The following is a 26,790-nucleotide window of genomic DNA, read 5'->3' as shown; positions in this document are numbered from 1 at the left end:
TCCACCTGCCGATGCAGGGGACACGGGTTTGTTCCCCGGTCCGGGAGGATCCCACATGCCGCGGAGCGGCTGGGCCCGTGAGCCATGGCCGCTGAGCCTGCGCGCCCGGAGCCTGTGCTCCACAACGGGGGAGGCCACAGCAGTGAGAGGCCCGCGTACCGCAAAAAAAAAAGAATTCAGTTTAACCTTGACAACTGGCTAAAATCGGACAACCAAAAGAATTGAAAGGAAATAAGCACAACAGTGGGGGCATGAAAGTGCAATGGGGTAACATGAAAAAAATAAAAAACAGAAAGTCTCGTAAGACTTCGATCCTCTAATCTCAAAAACTAAGAATAGAACTACATCAGCAGTTTTCAGCGTTTTCTGCTTTAAAAAATTGCTCCCACAAATCACTCTCTCTCTCTCTCTCTCTCTCTCTCACACACACACACACACACACACACACAGCCCACTTTACTTAACAGTCGCAGTCAGTTCATGAGCCCCTGAGGCCACCCTGGGCAACACCTTTCCCACTAACCCCACACTTCCCACCTCAAGGTCAAAAATCTAAACTAAATGATTTTCACCCTCCCTTCTGGTACCCTAGGTGGATGAATCAAGGGTGAAAAACGAGTAGACTATTTAGAAAAAAGAAAAGACCTAAGAATTATGGCAAAGTTTAAACTACATATTCATTTAGTATCTTCAGGATACTGGGATGTGTACATATATTGATAGAATATAGGAAACTCAAAAATATGATTAAATTCAGCACTGCTGTTATCATGGTGGTAGGTCCAGCTGCAAATCTCATCAGGAGGTCTGGAAACCTGAATTCAGGGCTTGGAAAAAATGATTAGAGACTCGGTAACCAGACTTATGTGAAAAGTTTTTAAAATCACGATTTTCTTGGAAAAAGGCAATTAGAGGGTAACATAAGTCTTTTAAGTATTTGAAAATTCTTTCATGGAGGTAGATAAATAGGCCATAAAAAGAGAAAAGCAAGAGGAAACTGGCTTCCTGGTAAAAGCATGAATGATTTAAAAAGACAATGAACTTCCTACCTGACCCAGACAACAAGGTCCTACAGATGAACAAGTGACAAAATCACTTTAGAACTCTTTCCATGCCCTCTGGTTCTTAACCTGGAAAGAACTGAAACCATCCCCATGACGTTCAATTTAGTCACATATGTGAAGTGTCAGCTTGGCTACCTAAAGCAAACCTTACTTATGATAGTTCTCAGAGCAAATGAAAAGATAATTCTTATTCCCAAATAAATTCCATATTACCATAAAGATTATTTGTGAGGCAATCTATAATGAATTTAGACCTTTACGGTTCTAATACACTAAAGTAAAAAAAAAAAATGCAAAGAAGTATGTGTGATATGAAAACATATTTCTACTTTAAAAGTAACTAAGAATAGGAAATTAGTACAAATGCAATCTTTGAAAAAAAGCAGAAGCAGTATGAATGCACCCATAAGCCACCTGAGGTCTACCCTATACTAAAGGGAAAGCGACATCACTTTAAAAAATGAGAAAACCACTAAAATTCTCATTAAAATAAATGTTATCCCCAAAACGAGATATTTAGGGAAATATAGATGATCTACCCTTCTAGACATGAAAAACATGCATCTAATAAACCCACATATATCAAGACAACCACAAAACAAGGGGAAACAATAGCCAAGAGTAAGAAAAGCAAATCACCTATATGAAGTATAACCTACATGACATTTCTACATGAAACAGTACCAGGTTCTACAAAGTTAACTCCAATTTTCAACGAATCCTAATTAAAAGCGCCTCCACTACATCATATAAAGTTTCAACAAATTCATTCATCAAATTTATTAAGTACACATAATGGTATAGGTACTTCACATAACTCTACATATGTATTCCCTCTCTCATACAAAAGTCACGTACTTTATAGAAAAAACTAAAAAAAAACATTAGTTATCACTATCTCAGTTATTTCTATCTGATATTAAAAATGATTTCTGGGACTTCCCTGGTGGTGCAGTGGTTAAGAATCTACCTGCCAATGCAGGGGACACGGGTTTGAGCTCTGGTCCAGGAAGATCCCACATGCCATGGAGCATCTAAGCCCATGCGCCACAACTACTGAGCCCACGTGCCACAACTACTGAAGCCCGCGCGCCTAGAGCCCGTGCTCCACAACGAGAGAAGCCACTGCAATGAGAAGCCTGCGCACCGCAATGAAGAGTAGCCCCTGCTCGCCGCAACTAGAGGAAGCTCGTGCACAGCAACAAAGACCCAACGCAGCCAAAAATAAAATAAATAAATTTATTTTTTTTTAATGATTTCTTTCTTTCTTTTTGGCTTACCTGTAACATCTAAATAACTGCAGTATTTACACTTGGAGGCCATTCCCCTCCAGTTAATGATAGCAGGCATTAACTCCATTTTAGATTTTAGTTTGGGGCACTGCTCAGCCAGAGTAATGATAGAAATCTTATGACTATTAGGTTGCTGGTTTGTGCCAAAAAATGGCATTCCCAAAGAATGCTCTGTCTGGAATCTGTGGGGGAATCATATACAAATCTTCTATTAACTCAGACCTTCCAAAGAGGCTGGAAATGTTTGTGTGTTGGGGGGAGGGCAAAAGGGCTGAGAGTGGATTTGCTGACTCCTAAAGGTCCAGCCCTGAGATTCCAAGATTCTATAAAAGGGCAGTAAATTAGTGTTTGGCTAGTATTTGCTGACTATTGAAGCCAGCACAAACATTTACTTGAGGCTTTTAAACGTGTAAGGGTACCCAGTGGTTAGGTACAGTAATTCTGAATCCGAAAAAGACAAACAAGGCCGCTGGATATATTTCTAAATAAAGGTGGGGTAGGGAGGTATTTCCCCCATATTTCCTTTGCTTTCCCCAAGTAAACAATACAGACTTTTAGAAATGCAAAATTTGATTCTCATCAGTATTGATCCCTATAAACTATTTTATTGCCTTATAAAAATACTAGCAATTCATACTTTTCCAAAATGTCTACACACAGCTTTTAAACAGGCTACTTCAGTTCAAAAAACAAAGAAAAAGGCCCATACTTCCCTGTGGAAACAGAAACAAAAGCAAATCTTCAAAAATATTTAGCTTTCTGCTATATAAAATATAAACCCCACATTCCTAAATAAAGTGGCAAAGATAGAACCTTTGTAGTTCTCTAGTCAGTTATATGAGAGTGGTGATTCAGGGCAAAACCCGACCTTAAACATAACTATACAATATTACTAAATTACAGAGTAATTTTACCAATAAATATTCTGGTTGAAGACTGCTTTGTCATCTTTGCAAGTATTTTTAGTTGAAAGCAAGTGGTTGGGAAGTCCACGTGCACACGGTTCAGATTTTTAAAAATCTATTTTTAAGATCTGGTGACTGGATAGGTTTTCTAAACTCAATCCTTTCAAACTGGTAATTTGGAAAGGGTAAACCACAAGACGGTTAGTTAAGAAGCAAAGGACCTAACAAGCTCACCAACTCAGATCAGCACAAAACTAACTCAGAAACCTCCAAATCTAATGATGAGCCCAAACGGTCACTAAAGCCTACACATACACAAACTGTACTAAAAGCTACCTCTCCAGATACAGCAAGGGCTATCTGAATTCTCTTGTTTTATATTTCCATAGTTATTTTGGGGTGAGCCCTCTTCAGATTCGTCCCCTAAATCTGCAAATCTGCTTCTTTCTACTTGGAATTAAGTTTCAGATTTTAATGTACATAACCAGCTGTATATTTACCCAGTTTAATATACGGACCCAGCTGAGAATATTCTACAACAATTTAGATTTTTTACTGAAGTTAGTAATAATTTTACTGAAATTCGTTAAATGATATTTTTTTATCACTTTTAACCGTTTGAAGCAATCCCCATTCAATTTAGGTATCAAGAATCTGAAGTTGGGGGCTCAACTCATCCACATATTTTCTCTGGAAGGTCTAACTACTTTGACTAGAGATAAAAGATTAAAGCACTGTTATGACTAGGTCTTTCTTAAAGAGGGATGTTTCAAAAGGAAAGAAACTGTCCCCTCCCGTTAATCTAAATGAGCAGCCTCTTGTTCTCAGCAGTCCTTCTGCACACAAGACCACTACTGACTTCAGTGGGAATTCTGCCCAAGAAGTGAGGAAGACAGGATAAGATTAAATTAGCCCTAAATCCACGCCATTGTTCCAAGTCATTACCACTTGTACAGTTCTCCAATAGCCTCTATAAAGTAGATATCTGAGGTTTGATGGTGATTCTCAAATTGAATTTTAGGACTGATCCCTGGAACTCTGACAGGTGACACAGCCTAACTCTTTAAAAGTTGTGTCAGCCTGATGGATGTATTGAGTTGGCCCTTATCACAATTCAAGATTGCATTGCAATGCAGCCCCATCAGTGGCTGCAACAGCAATCCAGTGATTTCTCACAGCAAAGAGCCCTCCAAACAGAAACCGAATAGGATTAAGTGCTATTCGTTTCCCAGTAAAACCTGTTCAAAGACTGGGAATTCTAAATCCCAGCTCCTGTGGCCAAGAAATTGACTCAGTTTCCCTCTAGTCCTAAATCCAGTGGGAAATGTGATAGGACACGGGCCAAAATTCTAATTCTCAATACAGTACTATAAATAGAGGATACAAACATAATAGATTCCGGTGAGAAGAAAAAAACAATGGAAAAAATTAAAAGGTCACTGAATAAAACGTAAGGATAAAGGAAAAACTGTTAAGATTCATTTTTTAAAAAAAAGTTAAATAAGAGTAACAAGAACAAGACATCTAGCATACACGTGCCATTTCATATGCAAGAAGTTCAAAAAACTGAGGAAAAGATGTGATTCAGAAAAGAGAAAATATATCCACAGGTCCTCTAGGTTCTACCTTCCCTCGCACCCCACCAGGGCTCTTAAAAACAGGCAGCGGTGGTGGTGATGAGGAATGCAATTTAAGGCGTCCTAAGTCAATAGGGAGGGCTCCACAGAGACACCCCCCCAAAAAAAAAATAAGACTCTAGGCGAGAGCTCTTCTCACTTCACCAAAAAACCCTGACCTCAACGAGATGAGCGATCTCGGGAAGCATGATGACCGACGGCTTCCAGCAGACATCCCGGCTGCCGCAGGCAGCGTCTGGGGCTGGGGATTTACACTCCGATTCCAACCCTGCTTTTTCTGTTCTGTTCTCCTGGTCCTTCCCCTGCAGCTCAACTAACAACCCTCCCAACTCTCTGCCCTCAAATCTAGAGGAGAAAAAGAAGCCATGGGTGGTGAGATGGCCTGAGTGCCGGGACTGCACGGATCAGAGAGCAAAAAGTGCGCTTCTCTCCGAATCGGCCAGATCGCACCCGTCCTGCGGGACAGAGCGAGCGGCGGCGGGGGACGCGCACCGTGCTTGGGGCTGACGCGACCCTCGCCCGGCTCCACGCAGCGCCCACGCGCGCGGCCGGCCGAGGGACGCGCGGCGTCCTCGCCTGCGTTTCCTCTCCCAAAATCATCCGCCAGAAAGGCGACGCCGCCGCCGCGTACCTCAAGCCCCCGCGCTCATCTCCAAGAGTCGAAGGAAGACGGCCGCTCCGAACTGGGACAGGCTCGCGCGCCGCGGCCCGCGCCCAGGATGGAGCCGGATCCCTCCTGCAGCCGCTCCGCGGGGCCCGGGACGCGTGACCCTGAGCCCACCGCACCCCCGCGGGGCCGGTGCAGTCCTCACCAGGCCCCCACCTCTCCCGGCGCCGACGAAACGCGGCCCTGGCTCCCGAGAAGGGAGAAGTGGGGGACCGCAGTGGAGCGGGGAAGCAGGGATCCGGCCTGGAGCAACAACAGGACCCGGTCCCCGGGGCGGGAACGAGTAGGAGAGAAGACAGGGAGTCGCAGAAAACCCCAAAGCCGGCAGCCCTCCCCCTCCTGGTGGAACCGTCCCGCCACCGCTTCCTGCCCAGGATCAGCTTCCCAGCTGCAGTCTCAGGAAAAATCCGAGACGCCCCTGCAGCTCCGCAGGGACCAGACGCTCTGCCCGGGATACCCCGCCCCGGGCCCGCCATTCCGCAGCTCCGCACACCTCCTTACCCGGACGCCGCACTCAGGAGCTCGCTCGCCGCAGGGACCCGTCCAGCTTCAGCGCCAGCCGCCGGCCGCAACACCCGCCCCCTCCCTCCCGTAGGTTTCAAATTGAAATTCCCTGGCTGAGGCCGTCAGAGGACTCCGCGCGCCAGCCCCGCCCCCTCGCGGCGGAAGCCCCTCCCGCGCCCCCGCCGGACGCGCACCGGGTGCGGAAACCCCCGCGGGCTGCGACACGCCCCCTGTGCCCAGGCCACGCCCCCGCGCCAGCCTGGGCGACCCTTCCCTAGGGATTCGCCGCGCGCCCGGGCCGGGTACCCTGCGCTGGAAGGACTCGTCTCGCCCTCGGAGCTGCCCTGGATAATGAGTGCTGATGCCTGTGTGCAAGCCTTTGTTACCCGCGAATCCCGATCTTAAATGCCCTTTTATCAACTTTCAAAAGTTATTTCTTCAAAGTTAATCCATTGACTAAACCTTTACCCCAGGCTAGGCCCTGTTGATACAGAAATAAGGAAAACTAGATTCTCCTCAGTCTAGAGTGGAAGAAGTGCTTTCACAGAGAGGGCAGTGGCAGGGAACCGTTTATTCTTCCTGTGGGAGGGACAGGAGGGATTGGGGAAGCCCACTGGAGGAGGGGCTTTTATGCTGAACCCAAAGTGTGGGTAGGATCTCCAGGCGGGGGCCTGGGAGGATTGCAGCGCAGGATGTGGCTGAAGGCTGGAAACCTAGGTTCAGGCCGATTGTGGAAAGACACATACACACACAAAAGATACCTCCCCGTTCCTTTGTATAATTAGATCGCCTTCTTTCAGATTCTACTTATTTCTTCTTTTCTGAACCTTGGCATGTCAAACAGGCTGTCCAAGTCATTGCCTCTAGCATCTGGCACACATGTACCTCCTGTCCTTTGCCCCCTCGCACCTCGACGGAGGTCTTTAGAGACTGCACCTCGGCCAAAGTCTTCTTTTCTTTCCTAAACAGAGCCTTTTCTAAAATTAACAATGTCAAATCAAACCTCAGTTACAATGCCTTCCGTGCGTATGATATTTTCAGTTAACAAAGCACGTTAACATATTTATCATTTGATCCTCACAGGAACTTTATGAAAAAGGCAGGGCAAGTATTATCTTCATTACGTCAAAGAGAAAAGTAAGAGTCAGGAAGATAAGTTACTTGCTAAGGTCCTGCCAGGGAATAATAAAAATAATAAAAGCTAACATTTACTATGTCCTTTATGTGCCAGGCATTGTTGCCAGTCCCACACATGAGTTAACTTACTGCCCCCAATGCTAAACAGCCAAGTAAAACTTAATAAGGTGTGTTAACTACTGTAGAGGTATGTTAACTATAGAGGTGTGTTAACTACTATACAGGGGAAGGCTGACTAGAAAGCAGTTCTGGTAAAGAAAACCTGGGAATATTACAAGACAATACTATTACAAAGTTAAAGGCAGATTTACAATGAAATTCGTTCTTGAAACTACACAGGCCTTGAAACTATATGCATAATTTTATTACTCTTTTTAAAGAATCCCTAAAGTTATATAAGGTTTAGGGCCTACAGAACCTTGATCTACCTGTGATGAAACCCCTTTAAAATGTTAATGCAATATAATAACATAAATGTAGGCATGATTTATAAAACATAATGTCCTTATCATAGGAAATTATATCCCTACTATATCCTCTGTGGAAGTCTGCAAATCACTTCTGTACACCACCTTTTAGGAGGAATATCGACAAGCTAAATTATACTCGTAGATGGGTGACCTTGATAATGTGGGAGCCAGCAAGACTTAGCCTAAAGAGATAGATGATTAAAAGTGATGCAAAGGTTGTTATCAAATATCTAAAGGGTATCATATGGAAGAATTATACTCTGTGTTGGACACAGCCTTACTTGGCCCCAACATTTCAATGGAATGGAGCAGATTCAGTGAAGACCTAGCAGGAACTGAAGGTAGGAAAATCAAATACTAGGACCTATAAGGAAGTGAAGAAAACAGATGGAACATGGTACCATACAGATGTCAGTAAACAACAGGTGGTAGTCCAGGCAAGCAAGTCTTAACAGGGCAAGAAGAGGGGACTGGACAGACAGCAGGACAAAGTCCTGAACAGGTGACATCCAGAGACGTAGGCAGGCTGGAACACGGGCTGCCTGGACAAGGCCAGAACATTAATCCCTAGGGATAAAAACTGATAAGAGCAAGTCTGGGTCTTCCCATTAGACAGACTGGACTCACAGGCAAGACTGACACTGAGAACAAGACAGGAATAGATACCAGACCTGAGATTCACCACATCCAAGGTTAGCATCACAGCCTTAATCCTGGGCACCATCTGCAAGCAAAGCCAGCCTGGCAATTTGGATTGTAAATTCACCCAGGACTTCCTAGTGGTGTTACTTACCAACTCACTCACACAGGCATGCTCCTAAGGAATCTTTATCTCACTATACCAGTGATTCATTCTTTTATCTTTGTGACTTCTGGGTGCCAAGGCCAACCAGGTGGAAGTATCTGGGTGGCTCTAGATTGAGAACCTCCTCACAGGTTCTTGCCTGAGAACAGGCAAGAAGACCTGGCAATGCCCTCGCATGCTGTCTGATGGAGGCAATCTCAATCTTCCCTGTGAATGCACACATCCCAGTTCCACTGCCAGAAGCAACGAAGACACCATGCAAATACCAAGAGGAGTCACTCCATCACCTGGCCACTCACTGGAGCAGTTTCAGTTACCTGTGGCTGCATAACTCCAAAATTTAACGACAACAATTTTATTGCTTCCGATTCTGTGGGGCAGGCATTCAAGCAGGGCTCAGCAGGATGGCTCGTCTCTGCTCCATGTGGTGTCAGCTTGGGAGGCTCAACCGTGAATTAAGGATCCAAGATGGGCTGACTCCCATGTGCTGCCTGTCACCTGGGGAGCCTGATTTCTCCTCTACATGGACTCTCATCTTCCAGGGCCTCTCTCTTTCCATGCGGCGTCTTAGCTGGATAACCCAGACTTCTTTACATGGCCTCTGGCCTCTGAGAAGGTATAAACAAAAGCTGCAAGGCCTTTCAGGCCTAGGCCCACAAGTCCTACAGCATCACATATGCCCCATTCTGTTGGTCAAAGCAAGTCAGAGAACCAGCCCCAATTCAAGGAGAAGGATCATAGACTTCACCTCTTGATAGGAGGAGTGGAATGTGTGTGCAGTGATAGAAAGAATTGTTGGCAGCCATCTTGGTAAACAATTTACCATGGAAGCTGGGTTTTTCTAGTCTAGTATTTGAGTCTGCCCTCAAGCAACCCTTCTCCTTTCCATCTACAGTAAAATCTTCCACTGGTTTTTCCTCGAAAGTATCACAAGGCCCCTTTTCCATCTGAGTCACACTGAGTGATGATAATCTCCTTTTGAAAGGCCACTCCCAACTATTGCTAATGCTGCACGTGAGCATCTCAAGCCTGCCGAACTGAAGTAGTCCTTCAATCGTAGTTGGAGCTGTGCCCCACACACCCTTGCTTCCTCTGGCTCAGTGACACAGAAAGAGGCCTGGATATGCTGAAACTGGAACAGAATCTCCTTTTTCTCTTTAATCGGAGTATAGCTGACTTACAATGTTGTGCTAATGTCTGCTGTACAGCAAGGTGACTCAGTTATACACATATATACATTCTTTTTTTAATATTCTTTTCCATTATGGTTTATGCCAGGAGATTGGATATAGTTCCCTGTGCTCTACAGTAGGACCTTGTAGTTTATCCATTCTAAATGTAATAGTTTGCATCTACTCACCCCAAACTCCCAGTCCATCCCTCTCTCTCTCCCCCTCCCCCTTGGCAACCACACGTCTGTTCTCTCCGTCTGTGAGTCTTCCAGTTGCTTGCTATGGGATCTCACGGTCAATTGGTCCCTAGCACTGAAAGCAGATATAGAACAGGCCCAGTAAAAATCCCCCCCAAAAGTTACATTTGGAAAGGGTGAAACAAAGATGTATTATTTCAGTTTAACAATCTGAGTGTCATCATGTACCAGGACTCATGCCACGCTCTGAACATTCAGAAATGAATAATACATCATCCCTGCTATGGGGGAGTTCACAGTCTGGTAGACAACAAATTTGGTAAAGGGGGTCAGGAATTCTGGTTCTTATCTCTGCCCTCAAATTGTCCTCACCACCTGACACAGACTACACTTAGTCTCTGCCTCTTTAGTTAGAGGTTATATGAACTTGGAGAATAAAACAATGTTTTGTTGTTGTTGTTTTTATAATTTTATTTATTTATTCGTTTGTTTGTTTATTTTCGGCTGCCTCGGGTCTTCGTTGCTGCGCGCGGGCTCTCTCTAGTTGCGGCGAGCGGGGGCTACTCTTCGTTGCCATGTGAGGGCTCCTCATTGCGGTGGCTTTTCTTGTTGCGGAGCACGGGCTCTAGGCACACGGGCATCAGTAGTTGCAGCTCGTGGGCTCAGTAGTTGTGATGCATGGGCTTAGTTGCTCCCCAGCATGTGGGATCTTCCCAGACCAGGGCTCGAACCCGTGTCCCCTGCATTGGCAGGCAGATTCTTAACCACTGCGCCACCAGCAAAGCCCAAAACAGTGTTTTTTGCTGTCAATATACAAACATCATTGAGTCTCATTTTATACCAGTTACATTCGGACAGTAACACAGAGCAAGTTTATGAAAGTTTATATTTTACTTTGATTCTCAGTGATAAATAAAGAAAGGGTATAGAGCCTTCGTGTGTGCCTGATCTTCAGGACAGAAGGGCTTAGAGAAGTCCAAAGAGAAGGCTCCAGGCCCATTCACAGACATAAACCTAGAGTCTAAGGGAAAGAGGAGGCCGTGGAAAGAGGCTTAGGGGCCTGGATCCTCATTTTGCGGGGAGCAGGCCGATGTCCTAGGATGGGAAATGACTGAGACAGAACACCAAGCTTTGATGAAAATGGATTGCCATGTGACCTCCCCTCACAGGACTGGGGGCAGCAGACCCGAAGTCACTAAGCTCTTTCGCAAACGGTGAGTGGAGGGAGGGCTTGGTCAGGTGAAAGGAAACACTGCACTTCCAGTGCACACTTAATTAGATGTGGGGATTAGGGAGGCAAAATGACCTTGAAGCAGCATCACTGGACTTCACTGGACAGGCAAAGCTGCCCCCCCCAATGCTGCAGCACGCTTCTGAAGTTCATGGCAGCGAGAGCTCAATTCTTTGGGCACGCAGTGAGGGGCACCACGTATGGAGCATAATTTCTAAGTGGCCTCAGCAAGTACTGGTGAAACCCATCAACAGCTACAACAGCAGCAGCAGAAGAGACTGTTGAATAAAAGCACCAGAAGAAAAATTAGAAGAGCAATCCCCTGGATTAGAAGGGTTTTGCGGGTGATAGTTACATAGCCCAGACCTGATTGGCTAGTTTATAAAATAGCCACTGGAAATAGTAAAGACAGTGGGATTGGAGCTGGAATGTTGCAGTTTCCAACCAAATTCCTCCGTTTGGAAAACTGACCATTCTGGGAGTGGTCCTTAATTTATGCAAAACAGATGTGAGGTAGGAGGTTGGTATTAGCAAACCTTCAGTTCGGTTTTGTGTGGTTTCCCCCGAGCTACACATCTGTGTTCTACTTATTGGAAAACACTTAGAAGGATCAGGATTTTAAGGTTATGTATATGCTAGTGTGTCCTATGACCCCACTTCCAGAGGAATATCCTCCTGGAGAGTATAGTTTCAAACGGGTAAATTCCCAGTAAAGGGAATATTGGTTCCTACCTCTGCCCTCAAAGTGTCCTCACTACCTGACACAGACTACACTTAGCCTCTACCACTTTAGAGTATACATGCACTACAAGGGTAAAACAATTTTTTGATATCAATGTACAAACACCATTGAGTTCCATTTTATACCATTTAAATTCAATCTGAAACTGACTACCGTTTCAAAAATCCAACTATAATCTGAACACCTAAAATCTAAGGACAGAGAAAGATTATAGTAGGATTGAAAGAGGTAAACCAGGCAAATACTTACTAAAAGAAAGCTAATGTTGCTCTATTAATAATAGATAAAATAGATTTTAAGGTGAAAAGCACTACTACAGATAAGATGGATGAATATTATGGAAAAATAATTTAATTCACCAGGAAGGTATAAAAATGTTAAACTTGTAACATAGCTTCTAACATAGTTTGTAACATGCATCTTATAACATAGCTTCAAAATATATAAAGCAAATATAAATGGAATTCCCAGTAAAAGTTAATGAACTACTATCATAAAGGGAGAGTATGACAGCTTTATCAATATTTGACAGACCAAGCAGACAGAACTCAGTAAGATTATATGGTTTTGAAAATACAATGAACAATCTTGACATAATGAACATATGTAGAAATTTGCAGAAATTTCAACAACTGCAGAATATGCATTCTTCTCAAGCATATAAAGACCACTTATGAAAATTACATATCAGGCCATAAAATGAATCTCAGATTTCAAATTCAAACTCAAGTCTCAAGTTTCATACAACTGATATCATGTACCATATGTCATAATTCACAGCAATTAGGTAAGAAAAGAATAGTAATTAACTTTTAAAACTCCATATATTTGGGGGCAGGTACTTCTTAATAACTCATGGGGAAAGGAGTAAACATAATAAAAATTATGAATGCTTAAAATAATTACAAAATCATGAGAACAAGCATGGAATTCAGCTAAAATGGTGCTCAGAAAGAATTCATGGCCTTAAATATATGTACTGAAAAAGAGGAAGGCTGAAAATTAATAAACATCCAACTTACAGAATTAATTTTTTAAAAAAGAAAATATTCCATATGAAAGTAATACATATAAAATTGGAAATTAATGATCTAAGAAATATTCAGAAGAAAGAATCATTGCAGTCAAAATTTGGTTCTATGAAAATATTTATAAAATAAGTCACCTCTGGCAAGACCAATCTAGAAAAAAAGTGAGATGACACAAGTGAACAATTATAACAATAAGAAAAGGAAAGCAGATAAAGGAATTTAAAAGATAACAGAAAGGGCTTCCCTGGTGGTGCAGTGGTTGAAAGTCCGCCTGCCGATTCAGGGGACACGGGTTCGTGCCCCGGTCCGGGAAGATCCCACATGCCGTGGAGCAGCTGCACCCGTGGGCCATGGCCGCTGAGCCTGTGCGTCCGGAGCCTATGCTCCGCAACGGGAGAGGCCACAACAGTGACAGGCCCGTGTACCGCAAAAAAAAAAAAAAAAAAAAAGATAACAGAAAAATACTATTAACTTTAAGACAAATTTTAAAAGTTCAGGGGAAATGGAAAAATTCTTAGAAAAATTGTGGGTTGCTAAACCCAACTCAAAAAGAAAAAGAAAAGGAAATTTCCATGGGCACCACTGAAATTGAATCAGAAGTTTTAAAACTCCAAAAAAGAAAAAAATTTATAATAAAATAATAATAAATAAAACTCACAAAAAGGAAGCACTAGAGTGAAGTGGTTTATAGATAAGAGCTACCAAATATTCAAGGAACAAGAGATTACAAATTGTCTTTGCTCTGCTGCTACAGTACTGGGTGTAAGGGCTACAGATACCATGGCTTTTGTTGTTGTTTGTTTTGTTTTGTTTGTTTGTTTGCTTTGCGCTACGCGGGCCTCTCACCGCTGTGGCCTCTCCCGTTGCGGAGCACAGGCTCCGGACACACAGGCTCAGCGGCCATGGCTCACGGGCCCAGCCGCTCCACGGCATGTGGTATCCTCCCAGACCGGGGCACGAACCCGTGTCCCCTGCATTGGCAGGCGGACTCTCAACCACTGCGCCACCAGGGAAGCCCGGTACCATGGCTTTTTAGTTAATAGTTTGCTAGATTAAAAGGAGCCACATTTGATACCGATGGAGAAGACTGCACATTTCCCAGAGATCCTGTACATTGTGCTGGGTTCCATGACAGGACGAGACTTTGCGTTGTTTCCCTTGTAGAGGGAAGGTGCATGTTCTTTGTGTGGAAAGAAGGATAAAACAGGTATTTGCTGACAGAAGAATAGATGATGGCAGAGATAAGGCTATGTGACAAGGCATATTTTCTTTTCCTCTGGGGCACAAAACTGTCCACATCTCCGAGCCTCCTTTGCAGTTAAGTGTGGCCATGTGAGTGCGTTCTGGCCAATGGAAGGTGGGTAGAGTTTATGTAAACTGTCTTCAGGCATAGTTCCTATTAAAAAATCTCCCGCATGACCCTTCACACTGTTTATCTCTCTTCCTTTATTTGCTAGACGCAGAGGACCCAGAGGAGAAGTTCAAGGCCTTAGGAGATGATAGATCCTCTAGAATGTAAAGAGCCTAGGTCCCTGAATGTATGGAGCAGAGTCCCTCCTTATCCCCATGCAAAACCCATACTGGATTATGAGCAAGAAATAAGTGAGGAATAAACTTTCACTATGTTGCACCACTGAGATTTTGAGGTGAGTTTTTTTTCTTAATAATAGCAATTAGCCTATTTTGAAATTATAGCAATGCTAGACTAATTCTTCCAGAAAACAAGAAGTAACATGCTCCAAGTCATTGTATAATACCAAAACTCAAGGAGACTAGTACAATAGGGAAGATCTTGAAGTAAATCTCAAAAACAGGCAGAACAGTTCAAGTCCTAATTGAAGATACTAGTAATGTAAAGAAAAGAATGATAAATTCTGATTAAGGGTATCACGGAAATTAGAGTGGATGGGTAGCTTTTAAGAGAAAACACATGAGCAAAGGCATTAAGGCTTTAAAGAGGAGCTTGGGTTAGGATTCACTGAAGGTTTTCATAAGGGTGTTAGATTTTTAAGTGTTTTATCCATTTATTATTTTAAATATAACTTTCCCGGAAAGTCTTAGCTAAGCAAAAACCTCAAAGCATGATAATTCAATTCACTTAAATTTAAACTCAGTAAATTGAGCAAATATTTTCATTGTGATGTACCATGTGCTAAGTAGACAGGCAAGCCACATTCCAAAAAAGAGTAGCACTTGGCTTATAACTGTTTAATCCATTGATCAATGACATCTAAATAAGTAGTGGCTTAATGAAATTATTACATATAAAAAACAATGCACTTTTCATATGAGAGCCTCCTGTGCCCTTTGTAAGAGAATAATATTCACCCTAATGGGTTACACATGCCAAGTATTTAATATTCTAAAATGTCTGCTCCCGTAAGAAAAATTGAGATGAACTAAAAAAGTATGACTAAGTAAAATCCTCCAAAGGTGGATGGACATGAGTCTTTGAGATAAGTAAGATCTTACTATTCATCTGAGCTCAGTGATATCAATCAAAGCTGTCTTGCCAAGTTAAACTGGGCATTCCACTGACTGGAGTAGGAACACATGGGGAGAATTCCAGACACATGGAGGTTTTTCAGAGAACTAAAATTTACGATGTGAGAATAGCCTGAGTGGACACCTATCAGCTAAATTAACCACAAGCCTTGATAAATCTTATCAACCTGGTCAAGCAGCTTCCCTTGCTCCCGCACTGATACCTGTTCAGATCTCCAGAAACTCTGACCTCAGAAAACAGCTTGCCCAGTTGATTTCAGTTATAGCTTTAATATTAAAAAAAAAGTGTTTTGGTATGTCTTGGAAAAGGCTAACAGACAAGGATAGACTTTCAAAGATAAGAGTAGTCTCTAAACCTTATGCCACAAAGAAAACTAACAAGGTTGTCCAGAAGTTAACCCTGGGGGGCAAGGGCAGGAGAAAAAACCTACAGTGAAAAAAATAAAACTTCCCCAAGGGAAAGAATCATCTATAATATGCATGCAAATAAGACAGAGTAAAAGAAACCTATTAATCTGTGTCATTATGACAGCTAGATTTTTAGGTTATGATGTATGTAACTTGTCCCTTACCAATGGACATGTATGTACTTAAAATTTTTTGCTTCTATAAGCAATACCTACAATAAAACTAATATTCTTGTACATATGTCTATGAGTACATGTATGAGCTTTTTTGGTAAATATCCTTTATCTAATTAAAAATACTTTCTAATCTTAAACTGCCAAGACTTTACATTTTCTTTTTCTTTTTTAAAATCATGAACAGGTATTGAATCTAATCAAATGATTTTGTTTCTGAATCTGTTAATATGATCATAAATAATTTCTTTCCTTTATCTGATTATGATGTGAATTACATTAATTGATTTTCAAATGTTAAACCAAATGCAAAATTGGCTTAACAGGGACTTCCCTGGTGGCGCAGTGGTTAAGAATCCTCCTGCCAATGCAGGGGACATGGGTTCGAGCCCTGGTCCAGGAAGATCCCACATGCTGTGGAGCAACTAAGCCCGTGTGCCACAACTACTGAGCCCATGTGCCACAACTACTGAAGCTTGTGTGCCTAGAGCCCATGCTCCACAACAAAGAGAAGCCACTGCAATGAGAAGCCCAGGCACCGCATCGAAGAGTAGCCCCTGCTCGCCACAACTAGAGAAAGCCCACACGCAGCAACAAAGACCCAACGCAGCCAAAAATAAATCAACAAATTTATTAAATAAATAAATTAATTAAATTAAATAAATGATATCAAGTCCTTCAAATAACCACATAGGAAAAGAAATGAATCTTGACCCAAACTACCCTCCATACATAAAAACCAGTTGTAGCAGGATTGCAGACATGTGTAAATGGTAACAATAAAGCTTCTATCTACAAGATAATATAAAATAATGTCATCATATTGGAATAGGAAACAATGTCTCACAATTAGCACACACACCCACACGCACATGCACACACACAACACTAACCATAAAGAAGCAGATTGATCAACTACACTTCACTAATATTAAGAATTTGGGGGGACTTCCCTGGTGGTCCAGTGGTTAAGACTCCATGCTCCCCCTGCAGTGGGCACAGGTTTGATCCCTGGTTGAGGAACTGAGATCCCACCTGCGTGCTGCGCGGCCAAAAAAAAAAGAAATTAAGAACGTTTGCTCATCAGAAGACAACATGATGAGAGTGAAAGGCAAGCTGCAAAGTGGGAGTGTTGGAATTCATATATCTCACAAAGTATCCCCATCTAGAATATAAAAAGAACACCTACAAATCAATAAAATAAGCCAGAAAACTCAGAGAAAATGGACAAAAGGCATGAGAACGTCATAAAAGCAGGGTACTCAAACAGTCAACAAATATATGAAAAGGTGGTCAACATTATTAGTCACATGGGGAACGCAAAATTAAATCACAGTGTTGGGCTTCCCTGTTGGCGCAGTGGTTAAGAATCCGCCTGCCAATGCAGGGGACACGGGTTTGAGCCCTGGCCCAGGAAGGTCCCATATGCCGCGGAGCAACTAAGCCCATGCACCACAACTACTGAGCCTGAGCTCTAGAGCCCGCAAGCCACAGCTACTGAGCCCATGTGCCACAACTACTGAAGCCTGCTCACCCAGAGCCTGTGCTCTGCAACAGGAGAAGCCACTGCAATGAGAAGCCCGCGCACCACAATGAAGAGTAGCCCCCGCTCGCCGCAACTAGAGAAAGGCCGTGCACAGCAACGAAGACCCAACACAGCCAAAAATAAAATGAATAAATAAAATAAAAATTTTTGGAAAATAAAAATAAATAAATCACAGTGTTATGCCACTATGTACCCATCAGAGTGGCTAAAATTAAAAAAGTGATAATACCGAAAGTTAAGGATGGTGAGAGTACAAACTGGTAAAACCATTTTGGAAGACTATTTGGCAGTATATAGTAAAACTGGACATATGCATATATTATGCCTTCAAAATTTTACTCCAAGAAATATATTCTAAAGAAATATGGACATAAATATACCAAGATATGTATGCAGCTGTGCATAGCAGCGTTGTCTTGTAACAGCCCAAATAACAGAATATCCACAAACAATACAATTATGGTATATTCATATAATCAGTTATTATACAACAATTAAAACAAATGAATTATAGCAAATACAAGCAAACATGGATGTACCTCAAAAGTATAATGCTGAATGAAAAAGGCCACACACAAAAGAATATATACAGTGCAATTCTATTTATGTAATGTTCAAAAACAAGCAATAAGTCTATGGAGATAGAAATTAAGGATGATTTAATTTTGCTGGTGGAGTAACGACAGAGATGGGGTTCTGGGGTACACTGGCAAAGACTTATTTCCTGATCCAGATAGTGGTTACACAGGTGTGTTAACCTTGCAAAACTTCATTGAACAATAAACTTATGAGTGGTGCACTTTTCTGTATGAATGTTACACTTCAATTTTAAAAGTTTAATTTTTTTTTTTTTTTTTTTTTTTGGCTGCACCGTGCGGCATTCAGGATCTTAGTTCCCTGACCAGGGATTCAACCCATGCCCACTGCACCGGAAGAGTGGAGTCTTAACCACTGGACAGCCAGGGAAGTCCCGAAAAGTTTAATTTTTAAAAATTCTGAGAAAAATATGTGTATCTATATGGTCTCTAAGTGGTGGTGTCTCTCTGCTTTTATCGTAGGCCTCCACAGCAGAAAGAATTAAACAACTCCTCACTCTGTGAATGTATTTCAAATTGTCTTAAAAATATTAAAACCAGGGGATGGGGGGGAGGGATAAATTGGGAGATTGGACTGACATATACACACTACCATATATATAACATAGATAAGTAATAAGAACCTGCTATATAGCATAGGGAACTCTACTCAATATTCTGTAATGGCCTATATGGGAAAAGAATCTAAAAAAAAAAAAGTGGATATATGTGTATGTATAACTGATTCACTTTGTTGTACACCCAAAACTAACACAACATTATAAATCGACTATACTACTCCAAAAAAATTTTTTTAATATATTAAAACCAGTTTTAAAATAGCACAGATACTACCCTTAACATTTGGTTTAATAGGATTGATTTGTCTCCTTAACACCAACCTGTTACTGCTAAGTAATTACCAGCTTTTATTTTTATTTCTGAAAAATTTTTTTAAAGAAACATGGGGACTTCCCTGGTGGCGCAGTGGTTAAGAATCCGCCTACCAATGCAGGGGACACAGGTTTGATCCCTGGTCCAGGAAGATCCCACATGCCGTGGAGCAACTAAGCCCATGCGCCACAACTACTGAAGCCCACATGCCTAGAGCCCATGCTCCACAACAAGAGAAGCTACCGCAATGAGGAGTAGCCCCTGCTCGCTGCAACTAGAGAAAGCCTGCGCGCAGCAACAAAGACCCAATGCAGCCAAAAATAATAATAAATAAATAAATAAAAATAAAGTAGCATGATTGTCAAAATTAAATACGCTTTTGTCCCTCAAAATTATAATTTTAGGCCTCTTATTTAAATAAATATACTTAACATTTAATTCTTAACCGCAGTTTTGCTTTGTATTCAGGAATATCAATTACTGATTTTAAGATAAATACATGGTAGAAATGTATTTCTATCTATATGACCTTGATTCCCAAGGTATGTATTCATTTTTTCGAACAACATAACAATGTGAATTAGATATGATCGATCTTGTTAGGAAACTAGGACAATACCATAGTTATGTTTGTGTACATGTGCTCATCCGAAGAAATACATCCCTCATCACATATAGGTTCCAAAGCAAGAAGTAGTTTTTTTTAAATCACAGAATATAGGACACATAGCTTGTGGGAGAACTTATCTAGGCAAGGGAAGCCTTGTTATCTCCTTGTTATCCATCCAAAAAAAAAAAAACCACTAAAAACAAAAAAGGATTAGAAGACAAATCGAGACAAAAAATAATAGGCTAAGGAAAGTAAATGGTTTATTTTTTTCCAGTTTGGCAGCATGGTCCCTTTGTTGGATCACAGAACAATTTTAGTAAAGAGAATTCCCAGGGGAAAGGATGTGAAAGAAGACCCAGAAAACAATGTAATAAAAGCAACTGAAAGCCACTTCTAAATAAGTATTTCACCAATTGTTTGGGACTGAATGGGGTTAATTCTAAGCAGGTGGACCTTTCCACTACAATAATATTTACAGTATGTGCCTCCTTTAAAGTTCTTTAAGCTACACTCTAAAAGCCAGTTTACTATAAGGAGTTTAGAGCTATCTTGTAAATCCTTCTGTAAAAAAACTGTGGTTTTTGTACTCACACCAATACAGATGGAAAGGATGGTGATGATCAGTAGAGAGAAAGCAAGCTGTGTGACAGAGCTCCATCCAGAAGCGTGATAATAGTGAAAGTTCACCTCACACACGAAATGACAATGGCTACATGTGACATCTCTGCTGTGTCATCACATTTAAATTTCAAGTCTTCCTTTTTGTTGTTATTTTCTGTAGCCTTAAAATATTATCTGTCTTATACAGATTGCCAACAAACATATGAAAGGATGCTCAACATCACTAATCATTAGAGAAATGCAAGTCAAAACTACAATGAGGTATCATCTCACACCAGTCAGAATGGCCATCATCAAAAAATCTACAAACAATAAATGCTGGAGAGGGTGTGGAGAAAAGGCAACCCTCTTGCACTGTTGGTGGGAATGTAAATTGATACAGCCACTATGGAGAACAGTATGGATGTTCCTTAAAACACTAAAAATAGAACTACCATATGACCCAGCAATCCCACTACTGGGCATATACCCTGAGAAAACCATAATTCAAAAAGAGTCATGTACCACAATGTTCACTGCAGCTCTATTTACAATACCCAGGACATGGAAGCAACCTAAGTGTCCACTGACAGATGAATGGATAAAGAAGATGTGGCACATATATACAATGGTATATTACTCAGCCATAAAAAAGAAACGAAATTGAGTTATTTGTAGTGAGGTGGATGGACCTAGAGACTGTCATACAGAGTGAATAAGTCAGAAAGAGAAAAACAAATACCTTATGCTAACACATATATATGGATTCTAAAAAAAAAAAAAGGTTCTGAAGAACCTAGGGGCAGGACAGGAATAAAGATGCAGATGTAGAGAATGGACTTAAGGACACGGGGAAGGAGAAGAGTAAGCTGGGATGAAGTGAGAGAGTGGCATGGACATATATACACTACCAAATGTAAAATAGATAGCTAGTGGGAAGCAGCTGCATAGCACAGGGAGATCAGCTCAGTGCTTTGTGTCCACCTAGAGGGATGGGATAGGGAGGGTGGGAGGGAGACGCAAGAGGGAGGAGATATGGGGATATGTGTATACGTATAGCTGATTCACTTTGTTATAAAGCAGAAACTAACACACCATTGTAAAGCAATTATACTCCACAAAGATGTTAAAAAAAAAAAACACACTGTAACAGAAAAAAATATATTAGCTATCTTTATTTATTTATTTTTGGCTGTGTTGGGTTTTCCTTGCTGTGCAGAGGCTTTCTCTAGTCGCATCGAGCGGGGACTACTCTTCGTTGCGGTGCGCGGGCTTCTCATTGCAGTGGCTTCTCTTGTTGCGGAGCACGGGATCTAGGTGTGCAGGCTTCAGTAGTTGTGGCACATGGGCTCAGTAGTTGTGGCACACGGGCTTAGATGCTCTGCAGCATGTGGGATCTTCCCAGACCAGGGCCCGAACCCGTGTCCGCTGCACTGGCAGGCAGATTCTTGACCACTGGGCCACCAGGGAAGTCCCAAAATATTGTCTATCTTTAAAACAAATAAATCAAATTTTAAAAAATTTCTCTCTCACTGTCAGTCACAAGCCTTTTTTTGTTTTTGTTTTTAAAATCAGATCCCTTTCTGTAACTTTCAGACTCCTTGAGATTTGGGGTGTAACCATAGTAGTTGAGCATCTCATTAATGTTTCTCCACCCTTTTTCCCAAATGACTCTTCACCTTTTACTAACTCTTTAGTATTCACGTCTCCAACCTACAAATCTAGACTTTTTAATCCCCACTGTACAAATTGTCATTTGCTTTGACATTATCTCAAGTAAACTGTTTAACTCTGTTACAGAGTAGTCTGTGGGTTGACAGGCACTGTACTTGACCCTTTGTACCACAGAAAGTATCCTTTGATGTCAATAAGGCTTTTCAACATATCAAGTTTGCTGGCCAATTGGTAAACATTTAAAGAAAGAGATATGAACATGGGAAGTCATTTTGTCATTATTTCTATTTCATTTCCTTTATAATCTTACAGAAATGTCTATAATCCTGTATTTATTATGAGACTATAACCACGTAAACAACTTTGAAGTTATGATTTCAAAAAGCTTTTCAACATCATGAGGTCTAACAGGGCAGAGAAGGCTTGCTTTATTATAAGTCTTATTTAATCAGCAAAGAACTTTGATAATTTACAAAGTTTCTAAACAAAGTTATCTAAACATCTGGAAGCTATTAAAGAACTGAGGAAGTTATGCCACAGCTACATTTAGGAAGGTATTTTTACTGCAAATTCCTTATAAAGTAAGTCTATCAAAAACAAAACTAAATTACCATTACCATTTGACCCAAATTTCTCATATTAATTAGGCCTAGACATTTAAAAATATTGTGATTGAAATATAAAATTACCCTTTGGGAGAGCAATGACAGTGCTTATCTTATCATAGGTGTATAAATGCTGATTTTAATAATAATGTTAACATACTATTTATATACATTTTGATGTGTATTAAACATATTGAAATATTATGGACTTAGAATTCAGACAGAGTTAGCTTTAAGTTCCAGCTCCACCACATGTTAGTTGCATGAATTTAGGCAAGATTCGTCAACTCAGGAGCCCTGGTGTTTTTCTCTATATAGAACAGACATCTTTTTTTAATTGAAGTGTAATTGATTTACAATGTTGTGTTAGTTTAAGGTGTACAGCAAAGTGTTCAGTTATACATATATATCTGTATATATATATTCTTTTTCAGATTCTTTTCCCTTACAGGTTACTACAAAATACTGAGTAGAGTTCCCTGGGCTATACAATAGGTCCTTGTTATTTATCTATTTTACATACAGTACTGTGTATATGTGAATCCCAAACTCCTAATTTATCCCTCTCCCCTCCTTTACACTTTGGTAACCATAAGTTTGTTTTCTATGTCTGTGAATCTGTTTCTGTTTTGTATATACGTTCATTTGTATCTTTTTTATTTTTTAGATTCCACATATAAGTGATATCTTACGACGCTTGTCTTTCTCTGGCTTACTTCACTTAGTATGATAATCTCTAGGTCCATCCATATTGCTGCAAAGGGCATTATTTCATTCTTTTTAAAATGCAAGATGATTAAGTAACGTAACGCCTGGAAGAGCCTAGCACAGCCCCTCACACTGAGTTCATGCTCAGTAAATGTTTCCTGCCTTTTTTTCCTGTCTCTTCCATCTTGCTTCCTCCTCTTTCACCACTGTTGCTAGGATGTTACACTGGCTTTCCACTTTAGGGCCTAAGGGGATGTTGCATAAAAGTTTTTTAAAACTTCCACATACTTCATGCTTTTCCACTGTTATCAACAGTTTAAAACACTAGATCTCCTCGGGAGGATTACGTGTTTATTTCAGGGACAGGAGTGTAGGGGGAAAGCTGTGAGTATATATTTTGTTTGGCAGTGAGTCACAAATAAAAGAAGAAAACTCGAATCCATTGAGCCCTATTCTGAGACATACAATACATTACATTTTATAATATTTGCTCATTTTTATCCTCATACTAATCAGGTCTGCCTGCCTCTAAAGGTCATGCTTTTTTTGCTCAAAAATGCTGCCACCCGATTTTATAGATGTGCCTGAGGGACAAATAATCTCGTACAGTGTTAATAGAAAATGCACGTTGAGTTTTAAACCACTGACTTGCAAACAGATGTAGAGGGTCAGGACAGATCTGGGTGGGGGGCTGCTTAAAATCAAAAACAAAGGGAATTCCCTGGCAGTCCAGTGGTTAGGACTCTGAGCTCTCACTGCCGAGGGCCTGGGTTCAATCGCTGGTCGGGGAACTAAGATCCCACAAGCCACACAGCATGGCCCCCCCCCAAAATAAAAAAGAACCAAAGAGGGGACTACACAAGGCATATAAATAAATCAAGAGCAGTGTTACCTGAGAAACTGTTTGCTGATTCCCTGAACTATAGAAAAGAGACGAAAACAATAGCTGAGGATCAGAGTAAGGCCTGAGGCCGGGACGTACCAAAACACAGGGCAAACTGGATCAGCTTAGGCTGAGCTGTACGTGGAGACTGTCTTGAAAAGAGGTCAAAAATATATCAAAGAACAGGGTGTGGGGTGGATCAAGCCTGGTGACTCATGATTTAAACCCTCAGAATACAGTGGAAGCTCCCCAGATTGGGGACAGCTCCTTAAAGACCATCGATCAGGGACTTGGCTTGTGGCATAGTGGATAAGACTCCGCGCTCCCAGCGCAGGGGGCTCGGGTTCGATCCCTGGTCAGGGAACTAGATCCCACAAGCATGCTGCAACTGAAGAGTTCACATGCCGCAACTAAGGAGTCGGCAAGCCGCAACTAAGGAGCCTGCCTGCTGCAACTAAGACCCAGTACAACCAAATAAATAAATAAATAAATAAATATTTTTTTAAAAAAGACCATTGATCAGGCTGGACAAATTAAGCTAAAAGGAAGACACTCTCCTACTTAACAGTCAGCTCCCAGCCAGGTCCATTTTCTGCAAGGAGTGTTCCTACTCTTGGAAGCTATCCTATCAGCTGGTCAAACTTTATTATATATTTGTTTGACAAATGATGATACAAAACATAGAAGGAACAGATTTTATAACTCAGTGTGTATAGGTTTCTTTCTCTTGCATATACCTTTACAATGACACCTCCTACTTAACAAAAAGTAGGAGGGTAGATAGGGTAGATAGCTGTTAAATTAAAATATTGTTCTTACGTTTATCTAAAAAGTGTGTTACTAAATAGTGATGATTAGAATTATAGATTCTGATCAGATGGATCTGAGTTTAAGCCTTGGTTCTTTCCCTTACAAACTGTGTGACTTTAAGCAAATTACCTAACCTCTCTAAACTTCATTTCTTCATCTGTAAATATGGGCATTATTGAGAGTATCTATTTCAATTGGAGAGGAGCAAACTGAGATGTCAGTATCTTCTAGAACAACCGTCCTCAACCTTTTTGGCACCAGGGACTGGTTTTGTGGAAGACAGTTTTTCCATGGATGTGGCGGAGGGGAGGTTCAGGCAGTAACGCGAGCGGTGGGGAGCGGCAGATGAAGCTTCCCTCGCTCCCCCGCTGCTCACCTCCTAACAGGCCACAGACTGGTACTGGTCCTTGGCCCAGGGGTTGCAGACCCCGGTCATAGGACACTTCAATCAGACTGAATCATCACAACTCGTCCCTTTTTTGCTCACCCCTTATTGGATCCATAAGCATTGGCTTATCGACATTATCTTCACAATATTTCCACTAGATTTCCTTTCATCACCACTGCTCTTGTCTTGGTCTAAACTCCATCATCTTTCACTTGGATTATTGCACTAACCTCCTAACTGGTTTCGATATTTCTGCTCTTGCCCCCTTCAGACTTTTCTCAACATTGTACCCAGGATCAGCCTTTTCAAATAAAAGTCAGCTCATGTCAACTATCTGCCCAAACCCCCTCCCTCCCGATAGTTTTCCATGTTACTCAGAGAAGAACCAAAGCCCTCACCATGTTCTCCAAGGACTCACAGGACTTGGCCAACTTCTCTGTCCCCATCCCCTGATGCCCTCCCATTTTCTTATTCCACTCCAGCCTCACTGGTCCTTCCACTCATCCTGGAACACATCTTCACAACTACCTCACACAGATACTTTGCATTTGTTGAACTCTCTGCCTGGAATGTTCTTCCCTCAGATATAGGCATGACTTGCTTTTTCTCTTCATTCAGATCTTTATTCAGATGCTACCTCCTCAGAGACATCTTCTCTCGCTACTTTATGTAACACTGTGCAATCTCTCTCTCTCTCTCTCTGCTCTGCTTTGTTATTATTTTCTCTTGGCTTTTATCACCATCTAACACCCTATATGTTTTACTTGTTTATTTTTTACCTGATTCTACCAGAATATGAGTTCCACAAGAGCAACGGTTCTTATCTAGTTTATACCTAGCCTGTAAGACAGTGCCTGGCATATAGCAGCCACTCGGTAAATAAACATATAAATACACGTTGAACCAACAAATGAATGATTGGGTCATGTGGCTACAACGTGGCTCAACCATGTATCTATACTTATACCAATAGGATACAGCTCCTTGGATGACATTGCAACCAAGTGAAAACTCATTCTGATGTTCAACTCTGACCAAGAGGAAAATACCCCCCCACCCCCCACCAAATGTAGCCCCAGCTACTGGGGTGAAGATTCTCCAAGGTCCAAAGGAAGCAGGGAAGGAAAGGGAAGCTTCTAAAAGTCCTTAATCAAGTTAGAAGAGAGGAGGAAACACAGGGTGCAAACCCTCCCCTTTATACGCACGAACAGTGGAGCCACTAGCTAAGGAAGGGTAGTAAATTGAGGAAGGGGAGACCCCTGATTTAGACCAACCAAGCATTTTGGAGTCAGGAAATTCCTTTGGGAATAAAGACAGAATGTCACTCACAAAAGCCTCTTAGCTCTGAGACAAGTTACCTTGATATGGGAGAGAGATGCGGAAGGGAATTTCATCACAGGAAGGCAGGACTCCAAGACATTCTATAAAAGTCTTATAAACCTGAATGTTTTAGACTATTTCTGTTTCTTCTCCTAATTCACTCATTCAACTCTAAACTCTCAACTGCAGGAGGAGTTTGGTAAACAGCTTGAAGAAGTTCTTTCCAGTGCCCTGTTT

The 26,790-nt window shown here is 41.5% G+C and overlaps 1 protein-coding gene and 1 long non-coding RNA gene across 14 annotated transcripts in view; both read right to left on the bottom strand.

Annotated features, from left to right (window-relative positions):
• The window catches only part of EPB41L2 (erythrocyte membrane protein band 4.1 like 2), a 273,144-nt gene extending 266,929 nt beyond the window's left edge, over window positions 1-6,215 (bottom strand). For 3 of the 8 annotated variants that reach the window (XM_067702088.1, XM_067702095.1, XM_067702094.1), the window contains exon 1: window positions 6,067-6,149. The gene's annotated coding sequence lies outside the window, so the exon portion shown is untranslated. Of the gene's footprint in view, window positions 1-5,529; window positions 5,845-6,058 lie in introns of those variants that run through there. The other 5 variants (XM_067702090.1, XM_067702096.1, XM_067702092.1 and 2 more) reach the window with 5 other exon arrangements.
• Window positions 6,216-10,329: 4,114 nt separating this feature from the next.
• The window catches only part of LOC137204539 (uncharacterized), a 41,395-nt gene continuing 24,934 nt past the window's right edge, over window positions 10,330-26,790 (bottom strand). For 2 of the 6 annotated variants that reach the window (XR_010933687.1, XR_010933691.1), the window contains one exon: window positions 10,330-11,359. This is a non-coding gene — a long non-coding RNA (uncharacterized lncRNA). Of the gene's footprint in view, window positions 11,360-21,325; window positions 21,656-26,790 lie in introns of those variants that run through there. The other 4 variants (XR_010933689.1, XR_010933686.1, XR_010933690.1 and 1 more) reach the window with 3 other exon arrangements.

This window comes from Pseudorca crassidens, chromosome 13 (genome assembly GCF_039906515.1).
Source record: "Pseudorca crassidens isolate mPseCra1 chromosome 13, mPseCra1.hap1, whole genome shotgun sequence".
NCBI lineage: Eukaryota > Metazoa > Chordata > Mammalia > Artiodactyla > Delphinidae > Pseudorca > Pseudorca crassidens.
The sequence above is the reverse complement of the archived record's forward strand: the minus strand, read 5'-3'. Positions and strand labels throughout refer to the sequence as shown.